General features: G+C 38.1%; 1 long non-coding RNA gene across 1 annotated transcript in view; it reads left to right on the top strand.

Moving 5' to 3' along the window:
- The window catches only part of LOC311302192, a 55,134-nt gene extending 38,569 nt beyond the window's left edge, over positions 1-16,565 (top strand). Inside the window, exons 3-5 of the long non-coding RNA XR_014629547.1 lie at positions 10,327-10,499; positions 13,954-13,976; positions 15,475-16,565. This is a non-coding gene — a long non-coding RNA (uncharacterized lncRNA). The remainder of the gene's footprint in view (positions 1-10,326; positions 10,500-13,953; positions 13,977-15,474) is intronic.
- Positions 16,566-16,959: the final 394 nt, after the last annotated feature.

Here is a 16,959-nt window from a genome sequence, read left to right on the forward strand (position 1 = left end):
TTTGCAAAGGCATGTCATTCAATACGACGTTTATCTTTTCACTCTTAAAGGGATAGTTCACTAAATAATGAAAAAAAAATCACTCACAGTCATGTCATTCCAAACCTGTATGACTTTAATAACCAAACCGTTTTAATTACCATTGACTTCCATTGTATGGATGGAATTTTTTTTTCACAGAATGTTTCATTCACAGAAGAAAAAGTCGTACAAGTTAGGGTGAGTAATTTATGACAATTTACATTTTTGGTTGAACTATCCCTTTAATTCCAACATGGTCTTATCAGAAATAATTTAATCGTTTCAGTAGGTAATCTGAACCTGATTGGCCCCAGACATATGTTAAACTAAAAAGTCACCTCATGCACCCGGCAAGATCCAAATATTACGTCCTGATATAATTCAAGAGAAATCGAAGAACTGATGTGACATCATTTCAAACAAAATCAGACCAAAACGTTCGTTTCAGGAGTTCTAAACAGCTTGACAAAGCTTTTTTTCTATAAAAGTTCACTGCTACCTTTGGTCTATGGCGATTACGTACTAGTTAGGTGTGGCTCTGAGGCTCCGCCTTCTTTCTTTGACGTGGAAATCATCTCTGGTTTATTGCTTTTGTTCAGTCCGTCAAGATCAGACGTACGCTAGTAAAAACGTGAACACACTGGAGAGCTGCTTTATAGTAGAAATAGAGGTTGTAATTCTACTTGAAAGAGACATTGCTTTTTCATGTTTAATACTGTAAAACTGCTTGATTGGTTTTTAGCAATCTGTTGTATAAAGTGCTATTTAAATAAAGTGATGTGACTTGACTGGAGTGCTGAATTGCAGAGCTGGTGCAAACATATCCAGGTCACTATGATCAGATGCTTTCTTAACTGCTGTTTTCTCACCGATGTTATTTTTGTTGTGTTTTTTTTTTTTTTTTTTTGAGGAAAGCATGGAGCACACATTTACATATTCATCTAAACGTCGAGATGTTCGCTAACAGTGTATGAAGAATGAAAAATAACTGTGCCGCGAGAATATATCGGCTTGTAGACCTTGTTTACAGCAGCGCCATCTTTGATTTTTAACGGGAATAAAAGCGAGGATATGAGGGAGAGACATGCATATCCAGTGGCTTGTACTGTTATTTAAGGTGTTTTTGGATTGTTCTGCTGATGAAACACTACAAAAATATATTTTCAAGAAATTTCAGTAGACAAAAAAACTCCAGACAACATGAGCTGTGGAAAATGATAAGTGATCTAGGAGCTTTATGCAGCTTTTTACAGCGGATTCCATTGGAAACACTGCAAGTCTATCCCTGATCTGGTCTAGAACATTTATTATGTTCATTTGGTCTATTTTTGAACATATGTACAAAAACCTGACATTTCCTCTTAAATGTCAAAATGTGTCACACTGTAAAAAAATTCTAACCACCCCAACTCAAACTTTTCTAGTGACTGGTCACATCTAAATTTTTCAATTGGCGCAAGTGAAATTCTGTAAATTATCAAATTAAATGTACAGAATTTCACTTGGGCCAATTGAAAAATTTAGATGTGACCAGTCACTAGAAAATTTTGAGTTGGGAAGGTTAGACATTTTTTACAGTGTAGCCAAGAAACAAATCTCAACTGTTTATTTTAAATATATGAATTGATATGTTTATTTTTTATTTATAATTATTTATGATATCACTTTGTGTAATGATTTAAATTAACCTAAAACACTAAACCAAGGCAGTCTTTTTTTCTATAAAACGGTATATATTTTTTATAATTGTCACCGTACATTTCATGCTTCCACTCATGTGACGTTCTGGGAAAGCCTAAATAATTGCTCGATGTCAAAAAGCAGCAGGCCATCGAGACCCTTTGGGAACATACACATCCTCAAATCAAAAAAATGTTTGATACAGTTCACGGATTCACTCGTTCACTTCATTACTGTACACTGTAAAAAATTTGTAACACTCCCAAATCAAAAATTTCAATTGACCGATAACATCTACATTTTTCAATTGGCCCAAGTGAAATTCTGTAAATTCTAAAATTAAATGTACTGATTTTCACTTGGGCCAATTGAAAAATTTAGATGTTATCGGTCAATTGAAATTTTTGATTTGGGAGTGTTACAAATCTTTTACAGTGCATTGATGTAAAGCTGTACTTAAATTAGATTCTTTTTTAGCATTAAATGCATTAAAATGATCAAAAGGGATAATGTTGCAAAAGATTACCTGTTATTTTGAACGTTCTATCCCTGAAAAGAATCCTGAAAAAACAATTTCCACAAAAATATTAAGCAGCACACCTGTTTTCAACATTAATAGCAATAAGAAATGTTTCTTGAGCAACAGATCAGCATATTAGAACTAAATTCAGCTTTGCCATCAAAGGAATAAATTACATTTTAAAGTATTTTAAATAGAAACTGTTATTGTAACAGTAAATTGTAATAATATTTCACAATGTTACTGTTTTTACAGTATTTTTGATCAAATACATGCAGCCTTGGTGAGCATAAGAGACTACTTTTAAAAACATTTGATAAAATCTTACCAACTCCAAACTTTTGAATAGTAGTGTTTCTCCCATCTCGAAGAGTATGTCCTGGTTTTTTGTTTTACAATGAATAAAATATGAAGAGGCGAGTCTCTTGCCTTACATGCCTCTCAGAAAATAAATCAGTCTTGTGTCAGCTGACCTGGCATTAAATTCTGTGTTTGATGGAGCTCTCTGGTCCGCACCGCATGAAATGTTGTTGTGGTGACAGCGGGCCACGCGTGCTTCTGTAAAACACCGCTCTCAGAGTCACCTCTATTCTCACTCTCGCTCGCTCACTACTCACGCAAGGAACAGAATAAGACGAGAGCTCCGTCGACAGCGAGATATAATGTGCACGTGTTCACGAGCGTGTGGATGGGAATAGTGATAGTTGGCAAAACAGGTTGATAGATAATTTCCACTGTATCTGGGAGAAGGTGTGAAATGATCGGAATTATTTACGGCTATTATATCCAATTAAAGCTTGTGAGTGCTGTTGTGCCGTTTTATTGTGCCATAAACTGCTACCGCGTGTGCTTGAGTAACCAAACACAATGAGCTCCAATACAGGCGGTCTTACTGGCAGGGACCCGGTCAGAGGGTTGGCGGGGGGTGCGAAGAGGAAAAGAATTAGTGGAAGATGTTAGGGGCTGGTTTTGGCTGTGGCCCTCTGGCACCGGGGTCTCTACGAACCTGTCGGCTTTGTTAGTTTTGGAGCGAATCCTAGTTGTAGTGTTTAAATGGTTCATTCTTCTACTTCAGGCCTATTAAAGTCCTGGCTAGAGAGTAATGTAAACTTAAAACAGTTCATATAGCCTCCAGTTCCATGTCATTCTAATGGCTGAACCCATTACCCAACTCTGTTGTCATGGAGAGCTGCTCGTTTGTCTCCGTGGAAACCTTGATTGCCCAAGATGTACTGATACGGTCAGATCAGGAGTAATATCTTTCAGTCTAATGACTAGAATCGAACATTTAAAAAAATGGTTATAATACCATTTTCTATAAAAGTGTTTTTAACACAGTTATGTGGGTACATATGGTTCACGACCGCATTCAAAATCTGAAAACATCATCTTCTGTCATGAAGGTATGTTTATATATTCTTGTTTTGTAAAATATGAATCATATGTCAATCCTCAGAATCACGAGTTGGCCGAGAGAGGGAGAGGACACACTCCGGTGACTCTTCATGGTGTATGAACACACACACCGCAAAAATAGGTGTGTCGTGTGTGAATAGTGTGAAGTGGACTTGGAATGATTTTGTATGGAGCTTGTTTGATAAAACTCTTGTTATAGTATGATTTACTATTTGAGATCTCTTCATAATCTTAAAGGGACAGGTCTTTTCTGCAAAAGTCAATGGAGTCTGATGTTGTTCTAGACCCCACTGACTTTCAATGTACAGATGAAAACAGTTGAAACATTTTTCAGAAGAAAACTCGTACAGGTTTGGAACCACATGAAGGTGAGTAAATAATAACTGAATTTTAATTTTGGAGTGGACTACCTCTTTAAGAATGGCAAGTAAAATGCTATGTTACGAGGTTATTTGAAACTCGGATGTGTTTGCAAATCTTTTTTTTTTATTTTATATATTCTTTGGTATGAAGATGGTGGCCTGAAGTTTGACTTCCTTCTCTATCCTTTCCTGAATTTCACGCTGGTCTCCTCATATCCTTTCCTCTTCTCTCGCTTATCCATTTCTCCAAGCTGGCTTTTTATTCATCTTCAGCTTCTTTTCTCTATCTCACATCCTCTTCCCGCCTCTCCTTTTCTACTCCTCTCCTCTCTCATCCCTCTCACTCATCCTTATTTCTCTTCTCTCTTTCGCTCTATCCTGCATGCTTCAGCAGCCTCTCTCTCTCTCTCTCTCTCTCTCTCTCTCTCTCTCTCTCTGCCTTTGCTTGCCCGCAATTTATGCTGATTGGACCAGCTGTTCCACTTAAAGTTGCCATGGCAACCACAACCGGTCACCTAGCAACCATACCCATCTCTCCGAGCTCTCCACAGGCAGAGAGAGAGAGAGAGAAAGAGGGGAGGGAGGGGGATGTGAAAATTCCTTTGGATTTATTTTGATATATTTGCGTGTGTATATATATATATATATATATATATATATATATATATATATATATATATATATATATATATATATATTGTTTTAACAGTATTCATGGAGAGGATCATGTTATATCAGGATCATAATGTTTCAATGTCAAAAAAAAAAAAAAAGGAGAATAGGTAAAGTGGGACATCTTGGGTTTTTGTGTATGTATTTTGTATTCTATATTTTCTTTTTTATGGAGATCTTAAGCTATTTAAAGTTGAACTTTGTAAGTGGATAATATCATTTGGCATCATTTAGCAACAATGACAAATCAGAAAGAGTCCCACTTTACCTGTATTCACACTGTTTTTTTATTTTATTTGGATTAATTCAACACCGATTCCTTTCCTTCTTATTTTGCACCAGTCAATTCACTACTGTGCTTCTTCATGGGCAAGATGATGCGATTAAACCACCGATTCCATTCTTGCTGCAATCAGAGTATATCATATAATAACTGCAAAGAAAATGTACCACACAAATATTGTGGCATAGTGACAACTTTCCAGTGGCATGTAGTGCTTGTGTTACACTGTAGATCTCTCTCTCTTTCAGTGCTATTCTGAGCTAAGGATCCTCTTGAGCTGTGTATTATCTAACATGTTAAAGTGGAGCAGCTTACGCGCTGCTTAGTGCTAATGGTCTTTCCCTCAGATCTCACCTGAGTCTCACCTCGCTCACCTGATCCCAGCCCATTCCTGACAGGTGCATAAGAACATTCTCCGAGGTGCTGAAAGTTAGTATAATCTGCGGATACTCTTTCCAGGAGCTGCCAAGTGCCACTCGATGCTTAAAGGAGTGGTTGATTATGATTTCACTTTTCTAACTTTAGTTAGTGTGTAATGTTGCTGTTTGAGCATAAACAACATCTGCAAAGTTACGACGCTCAAAGTTCAAAGCAAATGGAGATATTTTCTTTTAAAGAAATTGCTACAACAAACCGCTGGTTGGGACTACACGACATTCCTCCCGAGTTAGTGACATCACTAACCCTAAAATTTACATGAACCCCACCCCCGGAAAGCAATTTATAGATTATCAAGACAGAATATGCTAATCAATGACTAGAAGATAACTACACATAAGCTATATAAATTCATCAACTAACCATTCAGAAATGGTTACATGTTGTCTTACATGTTGTCACTTCTTCTTGAGTCTCTCCATCTTTCTGACTCTGGTTTGAACATAAAATGCTAAAAGTTTTTGACATTTTCAGTGCATGTCTGTGTGAGGTAATCGAAGCTGTTGTTGTAGCTCCGCCTTCTGTCCCGGGAGCAGCAGCTCATTTGCATTTAAAGGGACAGACACAAAAACGGTGCGTTTTTGCTCGCCCCCAAAAAGTGACAACTTGAACATGCTATATTAAAATATCTGTGGGGTATTTTGAGCTAAAACTTCACATACACACTCTGGGGACATCAGAGACTTATTTTACATCTTGTGAAAAAGGGCATTATACCACCCCTTTAATAAACTAAGATAATAAAAATGTTATCATCATTATCATCATCAATAATGATACTTTGAAATCACCAGACTGAAAGAAACTAATCCAATATTGCATTCTGCTAGTATTGTTGCATACTGTTGCTCAGCAATAATAATAATAATAATAACAACAATAATAATAATAATAATTAATTAATTATTAATAATATTGTTATTAGCATTTATTAATAATGATATTAATAATAATAAACACTAAGAATAAGTGTGTGTGTGTGTGTGTGTGTATATATATATATACAGTTGTAATTAGAAGAAACACATCCACACTTACTCTAACTTTCATAATTCCTTCCCCAGCACAAGTAGAGAATATACTGTATAAGGAGCAAAAGCTGTAAAAACGTAAGACAGATGAATACATCATCACATTTATATGAAGCAATGCCTGTTTGGTGTTTAGATACATGGCCTAGTCATGATGAAGTAGTAAGGAAAATGCAGGATATATCTGACAAAAGAAACTGACAAAACTCACATGTAAGTCTGCATATACAGTTGTAATCTAAGTTATTCAACAAACACCCATTGCAAATCAGGTTTATTGTCTAAATTTACAGACTTTAAGATGTTTGCAATGAACAAATCAAACAAAAGTAATTGAAGTAGCTCAACACACAAAAAAATTTCAAGTGGTTTTCCCAAAATCAACTGAAAATGACTGAATGACTTCTGCAGTCTCAAAATTATTACAGCTGTGTGTGTGTGTGTGTGTGTGTGTGTGTGTGTGTGTGTGTGTGTGTGTGTGTGTGTGTGTGTGTGTGTGCATGCTATTTTAGTTTTTATTTTACTTTTACTGTAGTTTTAATAATATTTTGAACACATTTATATTTGGTTGTTTTCATGTTAATTTTAGTACAAATAATTGTGATTTCTTTGTGCTTTTGTCATTATATTCTTTTCTTTTTTTTAAATATTGCTTTTTAGGTTTAATTCATTTTTATTTTATTTTTAATTTTGTATATATTTCCAGTTAATAATTTTAGTGCTTTAATTATTTTTTCATGTTTTATTTTATTTTATTTCATTTCAGTTAACAAAAAAATAAAAAAAATAAAAAAATTACATTTAGAATTTCATTTGTTGTTGTTTTTATTTTTATTATTATTATAATAGCCGAGCAGCAGTTATTAGTTTTCTTATTAGTTTCAGATTGTGTGAATCTGTGTGTGTGTGTGTACGTGTGTGTGTTAGTGTGTCTGAAATGGCCACTCACTTTGCCACATTAAGTCCTAATAACAGGCAGCTTTTCACTTTAAGGTGCGATGTGCTTTCGGCTCTCTCTGTTGGGCTGAAGAGCTCATGTTTATTCATGTCTTTAAGAGCACTCCTGTTTGATTTAGCTGAACGGGCCAGTTTCCCTGTGTTTTTTCCTTCTTTACTTTAGAAACACATTCATATGGAAATGACTGCCTACTTACCTGCTCAGTATGTGTCTCTCTTTAAGCGTAGAGGTCAGTCTCACTGGAAAACTCTGTGCTTATTTTATTGCCAGGCTGACATAATAGATGGCTCCTCTCTCTCGCTTCACTTTCTCTCTGAATTGTGTGGAGAGGTTGTGATGAAATGATTCTGCCAAAGTCACTGTAACAACATACAAAAAAAGTTTGAAACCTGCTGCTCTAGTAAATGTGTGTGTGCGTGTTTGATAGTGTCCAGGTGTGTGTGTTTAGGTCAATGTTAGGGTAATCTCCTGAGCTCATCCTCACTTCTCTCTGCAGAAGGGGGGAAATCCTCCTGGCCTTCTATAATAGGATCTGTTCGGAGAGCGCTGAAGAGAGGTGTGTCTGTTTCTCCTTCCACCGGCTCAATCTCTTTCCCCCTCTCGTCTTCTCTTGCTCCAGCCCCATCCGCCATATTAAAGTCAGGTAAAACACTGGTTTCAAGCCGTCTTGGGAAGATTAGAGTACAGGGTTTGGCCTCAGCAGTTCAAAGCGGGGCGTCAGTTCTGTCTGTTTGCTTTATTGTGCTCTCTGCACCGTTGTGTTATAAATACATCCACCTGTGGGGGAGTGAGTGAGTCAGATGTCCCTCCAGAGTCCAGAACATGGCTGCCCAAAATAGTCAACTCTTTTACATTTTTCATTTTTTACAAGTGCTGCTGGCCTGTCTAAAACTCGCTACTGTTTTGGGTGCTTGCCATGGCATTGCTAAGGTGTTCTGAGGGGATGGTAATGTGTTCTGGGTGGTTTTGTGCTAGCTAATGTGTTCTGAGTAGTTGAAAGTATGTCCTTATGTGGTTGCTGTGTTCAAACAGACTGCTAGGATGCACTGGATGGTTACTAGGGTGTCGCTAGGTCATTACTAATTGGTTAAAATCCCTAATCCTAAGTATAGGCAATAGCTAAAGTGTTCCTTGCTTTGCCAAACACCACTAAGCAGATCTCCAGACATTTACTGGTTCAAATTTAGTTTAGTGAACAGTTAAATGTAAAAATAAGTGAGTTATAAATACAGGATATGCTGTTGCTGTATGCGGTGATTGTGTTCACCTGCTCATTTTTCTCATCTTTACTCTGCTGTTCATCTCTATGCCCTCACACACTTGTAATCTTATTGGTATGTCTGTCTCTCTCAATTCATGTTTTTTTTTTTTTTCTGTTCTCCAAACTCCACTCATGATGTCTGTGTGAGTAAGCAGGTCACAGAACAGTTACTCATTGATTGGTTCATGTGTATTTATACACTAGCATATGAGCTGTGAATAAAACACATTGAAGTGTCCCTGAAACACACCCAAAGACAGAAAGAAGGTAATTTCTTTATGAACAAAAGACTCTTCCTGTTTTATAGAAGTAGCATACGTGTGTGTCACTCAGTATAAACGCTAGTGACGTCCTTCACCATATAAATGCTGAGGTGACATGATCTCCTGTGTCCCTCACTGCTTCCTCAGAGCGAGACGTAATCTTGCTGATCGGAAAACTCAGACTTAATTATCCACTCACACACACACACACACGCACATACGTTTGTCGAAGCCTCGGCTGGACATAGAGGTCAGAGGTCAGGGCACAACTGCCATCTGCGTTTCCCTGTTCTCGCCTCCCCCCTTAAGTTTCCAAATGTCACATTTCACCCCAGCGAAGAGACACCTGCCCCCCCTGCAGAGGGTCTATTCTGTGGTGCAGGCGGTCATTAAGTCTCTTTGTTTGTAATGATACATTTGTAAAAAGCCATATATTTGTGACCCTGAGTCTTTAAAAGAGCAGGGAATTAAAGCAATAACATTTTCTCCCAAAAAAAGAAAAGAAAAGAATATTATGGTATGGAAAGGACTGGGAGGTTTTTTTCTTTTAGCATTTTCAACCCTTTTTATAGGTGTTTATTTTTATAAGAGAGAAGAGGAGTTCCACCAAGGCTCAATATGCCAGCTAAGGCACTTTTTTGTTTTTTCTATTTCTCTCATTTTTCCCAACCATATTTTGCACTTTTGTAATTTGATATGCCATGCTCACTGCACCTTTGTTTATGTTCATGTTTATATATTTATTTATGAATATTATTATATTGTATCTATATATTTTTTTTTTACTACTTTTGTGTATGCTGTATATTTCTTATTTATTTGCTGTATATATATATGCACTGTTATATGTACGGTTCTCTATATGCATTTTTTTTTATGTTTTAATTTCATACAGTCTTTAGTGTCACATGATCCTTCAGAAATCATTCTAATATGCTGATTTGCTGCTCAAGAAACATTTCTTATTATCAATGTTGAAAACATTTGTGCTGCTTAATATTTTTGTGGAAAATGTCATTCATTTTAAGGATTTTTTGATGAATAGAAAGTTCATCAGATGGTTCAAGTACAGCATTTATTTTAAAAAATGAAATCTTTTGTAACATATTTAATTCTTTACCGTCTTTTTTTTAATCAATTTAATGAGTCCATTTTAGGGAACCAATTAGAAGTCTCTAGCTGCCACTTCAACAGTGCAACATTGCCAATATACTGTCCTTTACCTATTTTAATTCACAAAAAAATGTAACAACAACAAAAAAAAGTGAATTAAATCCATCTCTAACCCTATAAAATTGAACATTCAGTTTAATGTGGCATGACACAGTTGTATGTTGTGCATGCAAGTTAAAATGCACTAACATTTATTTGACTGGACTGAATGATTTAGCAATTCTGTGATCATCTGTGTGTCTGTACAGTCACTGCTATCTGCACCCGGTGGACCAGACGAGGGATTACACCAGGATTAAACATCCTAATCTGACACACACTCTGATTGGTCCTGAATAAGGAAGCAGTGATACTGTATGCAGAGAGCAGCGCTCAGCTCTAAAATGGTGGAAGAACCAAGAGACCGAGAGAGAAAAAAGAAGTGAGTACACATACATCCATTCCAAACACTCATGTCCCACAATCTAAGTATGGAAAATACCATCATCAACACACATACGCACACACACACCTGTGATTTATCCTACACAAATTAACCCTCACACAACGTACAGTATAGTATAAGAATAACAGCGTTCTTGCAGCCGACCGTTTGCTGCTATTACAGGAAAAAAACATCACCAAATTCACTATTGATCAACTCTCTCTCTCTCTCTCTCTCTCTCTCTCTCTCTCTCTCTCTATTCCTCCCTGTCAGGTATTTGACCTTCCTCTTCTTTTCTTTGGTTTTCACTGCAAAAGAAATGAATAGAGAGATAGAAAGCTTAACTACAGGAGAGCTGTATTTTGGGAACAGTGGGGTGGTGGGAGAGCGAGTTTGGCTGCTTTAAGCCGAGCTTTGACTGCTGGTTTATCTTTATTATCGGAAACCATAATTGAATATCGACCCATGGCTCCAGTATTTTAGATTTGGAGGCGTGCTTCCAAAATATTGCCAATAACAAAGGTGGTTTTTCATTTATTTTACACTAGGCCTATATTTGTGTGTGTGTTCCTTTATCAAGCTTCGTATTCAAATTATTGGACTAACATTTTTAAACGCATTGGATATTTTTTGTCCTATATTTAAATAAACCAGTTCAATGTATGTCCTCCCCACTGAGGACTTACTGTAAATGTCCAGTGCTCCAATTCAGTGACATTTATCCACTAAAAGAGAATAAAGAATTAAATCCTGTCATCATTTTGGCTCTGTACGCTTTAGTTCTCAGGAGGTAGCCTTCTTCGTGCTACAAAATGATTCAAAAACGATCATATTTAATTCAAACAAAAATTAATCTGTTCGGCAGCCAGATGGTTATGAGTCTCACATGAATTCAAAAGACAGAGAAGGAGAGAGAGAGAGAGAGAGAGAGAGAGAGAGAGACATTTTCCCTCAGGACAGTGCAGGGATTATCGTGCTCGCTGGAAAATTTTGATTTGCTTTTGTGCGCACGGGCCCACACAACTGCCTCCATTTTCTACGCGTGTTGTCCAATTATAAAGCTCACAGTGTTTCAAAGTATGCTTGTGTTCTGTCTACATCCCCAAATGACCAATTTTTCATACAGCGTTTGCAAACTTTCTGCTTTGAATTTGCGTATTGTCAGAACTAATGTACAACTGTTGTAAAAATGTAGCTTTAATATTGTTTTCAGCTGTAGTTATTTAGGACAATAGGAGGGTGCAGAGCGTCCTGACTCATGGTGACCCCCTTTGTTCAGGCGAGGACACACAGACAGATGGTTCAAGCCGTCCTGGCGAATTTGTTACCTTTCCGTATGACGTGCAATATGTCGACGTCCCGACCGAGCGCGCGCAGAGACAGCAGCTGTCCATCCATCACGACTGTCAATGCGGAATAAACGCTTCTCTCGCCGCTAATGTGGCTTGAGACACTCTGAGCATATTGAATCTGATGATATAATGTTTGTGTTCTGGGTGATGATGATGAGGGTAATGATATAAAATTGCCTTATGCGATTGTTTCAGCCTCGATTTTGATAAGGCGTACTGCATAGTGATGCATTTCAATCGTAAATTCAAGCGTAAAACAGTGCTGGAGGACAAATCTAAAAAGAAACAAGAGAATAATAAACACGTATTAGCAATGGAGACGTTTACAGGCCAGCACTTCACTCCCTCCACGGCCCCTCGTCATTTATCCGGGAGATTTCTGGCTGGGTCTTTGGAGAAGGGTTGTGTGGAATTGGGGTAATTTGCGTGAACGGGCGTTGATTTACATTCGCGGCAGAGGTTAATGACAATGTCGTTCCTCGCCGCCTGTTCTTTTCATTGTAATGTTGTTAGGGAGAACCCAGGGCCGCACACCCCGCCCCCTGTTCCCCCCTTAATATACGACTGCCAGAGAGACCTGAAACGCTTCCAATTTGCTTTAACGTTCGCTTGGAGATCTACAGTATACCTCCTAATAGATCACATGCAAAAGGGCATTTTCTCAGTTACTGCTGATTTGTTCAGGTTTACCTGATGGACAGAGGCAGAGAATCATAACGTGTGCATATGTTAATGTTCATTGATAGATGTGAGTGAGCTGGCCTCTTTAAGGCAAGAGTAGAGGAAACCGGAGGCAGTTGGTGTGAGGACACAGTCAATCTGCTGATCTATTTTTTATTTATATTTTAAAATTGACTGTTTTCTTTCATTTATTTTCTTTTTATTTATTGCGCTTACTCACTACTTTTCTTCTGCTGTCGAAAGTGACTTTAAATTGACAAATCTATTTTCCCTATACTAACAGTCAACGGGAGCTGACATGCATTTATTTGATCAAAAATACAGTATAAACAGTAATATTGTGAAATATTATTACAATTTAAAACAACTGTTTTCTGTTTGAATCTATTTTAAAACACACTTTAATTCTGTGATGCAAAGCTACATTTTCAGCATCATTACTCCAGTCTTCAGTGTCACATGATCCTTCGGAAATCATTCTTAAATGCTGATTTGGGGCTTATTATTATCAATGTCAAAAACCGTGTGACGTATGAAGTTTGAAACAGAAATCTTTAATAACATTTTAAATGTCTTTACTGTCACTTTGATCAAATGAATGCATCCTTGCTGATTTTATTTTCAGCAAAAAGGAAAAAGACGTGTATTTCCCAATAGCGAAAGAAAATGTCAATGTCCCCCAGTGTTCTCTTACTCTTAGATGACAACTAGCCTGTCTGGTAGACTATATCTGCATCTCACATGCACCCACAACACACTCATTAATACAATGAGAGAGGGTGAGAGGAAAAAATGGTGGATGGTTTAAAAGTAAATAAACAGAGGAGCAGGTCAAGATGAGAGATCAACCTGTATTTCTGTCAGTACTAATAATTTAACTCGCGGGGGATGTGAAAGTCTTCTGCCCTTCTTTCTGTCAGCACAGTTCAAGGCTGTTTTATAAGCTACTGCTGATTTTAGGGGCACTGCTTCAAGTGACTGATGTAGCAATTCTGTGTCTATAAATCACTAATGTTACTAAATGGAACCTCAAGGAACCTGTGATGAGCTGACCCTTCAAAATACTATTATAGGTTCAACACAATATAAAGAGACTCCATGCAGGTTTTGAGAAATATCCCAAAAATGCTGCTGAGGAATTGCAACTATAGTTGGAAATGCATTCTCTGGCGGTTCTCTAGCAGCTGTGGTATGCACCAGTCTTTAGGGGTTTCTTTGGTTTTTAGTCCTGTTGTAATTGTGCCAGTGTATTCTACAATTGTATGTCAATCTGTCAATCCAGAGGACTGGGAGTGGGATGGATTCCTATTTTTTTCTCTTTTTATGATGTAAATTATCAGTGTGGTTTTTAAGAGAAAGCTCATGAATTCCAAAAGTTTTGTGTATTTACAATGTTTCTTTCTCTTAATCTAATCTAGTGCAGATTCAGAGACAGACAAAGGTAATATATATGTTATCAGTGCGCATTAACATTTTTAGCGTTCCTTTACTTTTTCTTGCACTTCTCCCATGTTGCTGGTGTGGTGCAGACCGGAACTTTTCCACTCAGAGTCAAAGTGCAAAGTGTCAGTGCAAGCAAGCAGTTCCATATAGGTGGTGACAAACATCACAACAGTATGGGGCGAAACAGGTATTTAGATGTATATTAAAACGAAACTTTGTATTAAAAACAGTTAAACATCCCAGTGCTGTTATACTGTGTAATTCGCCACCAATCAAATCTGAGGAATGGAACTAACTGTAGGCTATAACGCATTTTACAGTAAACAAAGAGGAGCAAGCATTGATGCGTATAATATGATTATGAGCAGATAAGGGGAATTTCAGCATAAAGAATACTTTTGGTGGTTGCTGTGCTGGTACTCGCGCACTCGCTTCGCTGTGCTGCCAAAAGCTCTGGCCATCTGTCACACACTCATCTTCTCTCACTGTGTGTATACTACACTCCCTTAAACACCAAATCAAGGATATTCTCAGCTTGCTGTAGAGAGATGTATGTCATCAGTAATATTCTTGCTGACTCCCTGGACTCTTTCCAGCTTGAGCAGCACAAATCTCTTGATTACTTTAAATTAGCACAGGCATGCCAATTCACTGACCTGAGTTTAATTTAGTTCTCCACTGATTGGTTTTACTTTAATTAGTATTCCTTAATATGTTAAGCATCAGTACTATTACTCATACTCTAAATTAAGGATTTGATCAAACCCCTAACCCAACCGTATGTGTCCACTGGCGTGGGGTGAGTGGAGTTGGACATTTTTCTTTTCATGGTCTGTGGGATCTGGGTGACTAGCTTGTGCAATGGATTGGGGGATTGACAACAGTGCGGAGTATGTGGTGAAAGTTGATGAAAATGCTGAACTTTATGGAAATGAGAGGTGAAAAATGCAAAGCGGCAGCCTATTGCTGTGAGGTGAAGACAAGGTTGTGATATCTCTCATAAGTGTTTCAAAATCTGATGCCAATTTGTTACTGAAGTACAGAACATTGTGTGTGTTTTATATACAGTACAATGAGTACTATAATAAATAAATATAATAATACATGGCCTGGTGGACAACGAAACAAGTGGGTGGAAAAAATCCCATACGGTTACATTGATGCAGCAGTTGAAGCCATATCTAGGACTTGGAGGTGATCTCTTGACTTTTGCATTAAACAACCACATAGCAACCCAATAAAAACCACTTAGTGACACCCTGGCAGCCCCCTTAAATACCCTAGCATTGTGGCAGCACTCTAACCAGCTTATGTTACAATGAAAAATAATCATTTCGATTTGAGATGTGCATGAACTGATGTGCCACATCCATAAGATTATTCTAATGGATAAAGAATTCTTTATGGACCGACACAAAAACGGTTCACATTCCGATCAGGTTCATGTGATTAACAGTAGGAAGTCCTAACATCTATATATTCCTCCCATACTGCAGATTTGAGACGATCTGATTCTGGGTCTGTCCTGAAAGAGGCTCGGCAGTGCCTCCTTCCTGCGGTGCTTCTGTGAAAGTGTGTCACGAGCAGATGAACCTGTGAAGCTCTACCGCAGCACCACTGAGAGTGTTATTGCTGGTGACAGTGTACTCCAGCGTAGAGCACGGCATCCATGGCGAGATCGAAACCATTTCCTAACATTCATTCACAGATCTGAACGGACCAAATGGAGTCCAAACCGTCCACCCCGAAAACTCAGATGATTGCCTTCCTTCTGTTGGGTTCAAGGTTGGTTAAGGGCGAAGGTCAATAGCAGAGACGCATTTGTCTGTATTAGTTTGTATATATATATTCATGTTTGCATGATGAGGTGCAGTCTTAGTCCCATGAGGAGCTTGACCTTTTTAACCTTTAGTCCCTCCCCAGGCCGGCTGGCGCACGTAGACGTTACAGCCGGTGACCCCTGCAGAAAGCACACACAGATGCACACAGAACTGCCACGCTTATGTTGATCTGCATACCAAATGTAATACCACCCCAAATCTCACCCCAGACACCCGAAAATTCAGATTCAACCCCCCACACGTGATCTCTGACCTCCCCAACATAATTAGAGAGAGTGAGTGAGGGAAGCGGCTCTATTTGTCTCATTTTGTGGGTCATGTGGTGAGGGGAGAGGTGGGGGAGGGATGTTCATCCCCACCTGACTCAACCCTCCTCCACATCACTCCCTCGGACGACTCCTCAGGGGGAAGAGGATTTATTGTGCACGCACTAGTGTGTGCGTGTGTGTGAGGGGGAAAGGCACGTGCCAAGTGTCTGGTGCTGAATCATACCCCCCCTACCCCGAGGCCACATCGAATTTGCACACAACACTGACACACAAACACACTCGTATGAGCACACACACTCAGTATAGTTTCACAGCATAGTATACCCAGTTATTAACACTAAGACACTCACACATTCACAGCTCTGTACATTTAACAGTGTTTTTTAACTCTAAGTTTGTAGTGCAGTTCATATTAGGAGGTTTTGGATTGTGTTTGAATTGTATAAATATGGCCTGGATTTACAGAAACTCTCTTTGAAAATAAATAAATAAGGAAAGAAAATCAGCACACTCCTGTCAATATGGTGTTGCACAGCATCATGGTCCACAAGCAGTATAGCCAGTAGTCATGGAAACTAGAAGATATATGTAGGTTTGGTTCCTCATGGAAAATGTCTATTTAATACTTGCTAATACTATATATGTTACGGAATCACTGTGTCAATTGAAGCACACGGCGAAGGACGATTCCAGGAAATAGTCTTTTAATCAAAACCCTCAAGGAACAGGAAGAGAAATTCAAAAACAACCATCCAACAAAGACGACGACAGACTACTAGACGATACAAGACTAAGACTAAGACTTATATACACAGGTGACAGGGAGGAACTGATTGACAAGATAATTGACACACAGCTGAACCAAAAGAAC

This window comes from Rutilus rutilus (assembly GCF_951802725.1).
Source record: "Rutilus rutilus genome assembly, chromosome: 13".
Taxonomy (NCBI): domain Eukaryota; kingdom Metazoa; phylum Chordata; class Actinopteri; order Cypriniformes; family Leuciscidae; genus Rutilus; species Rutilus rutilus.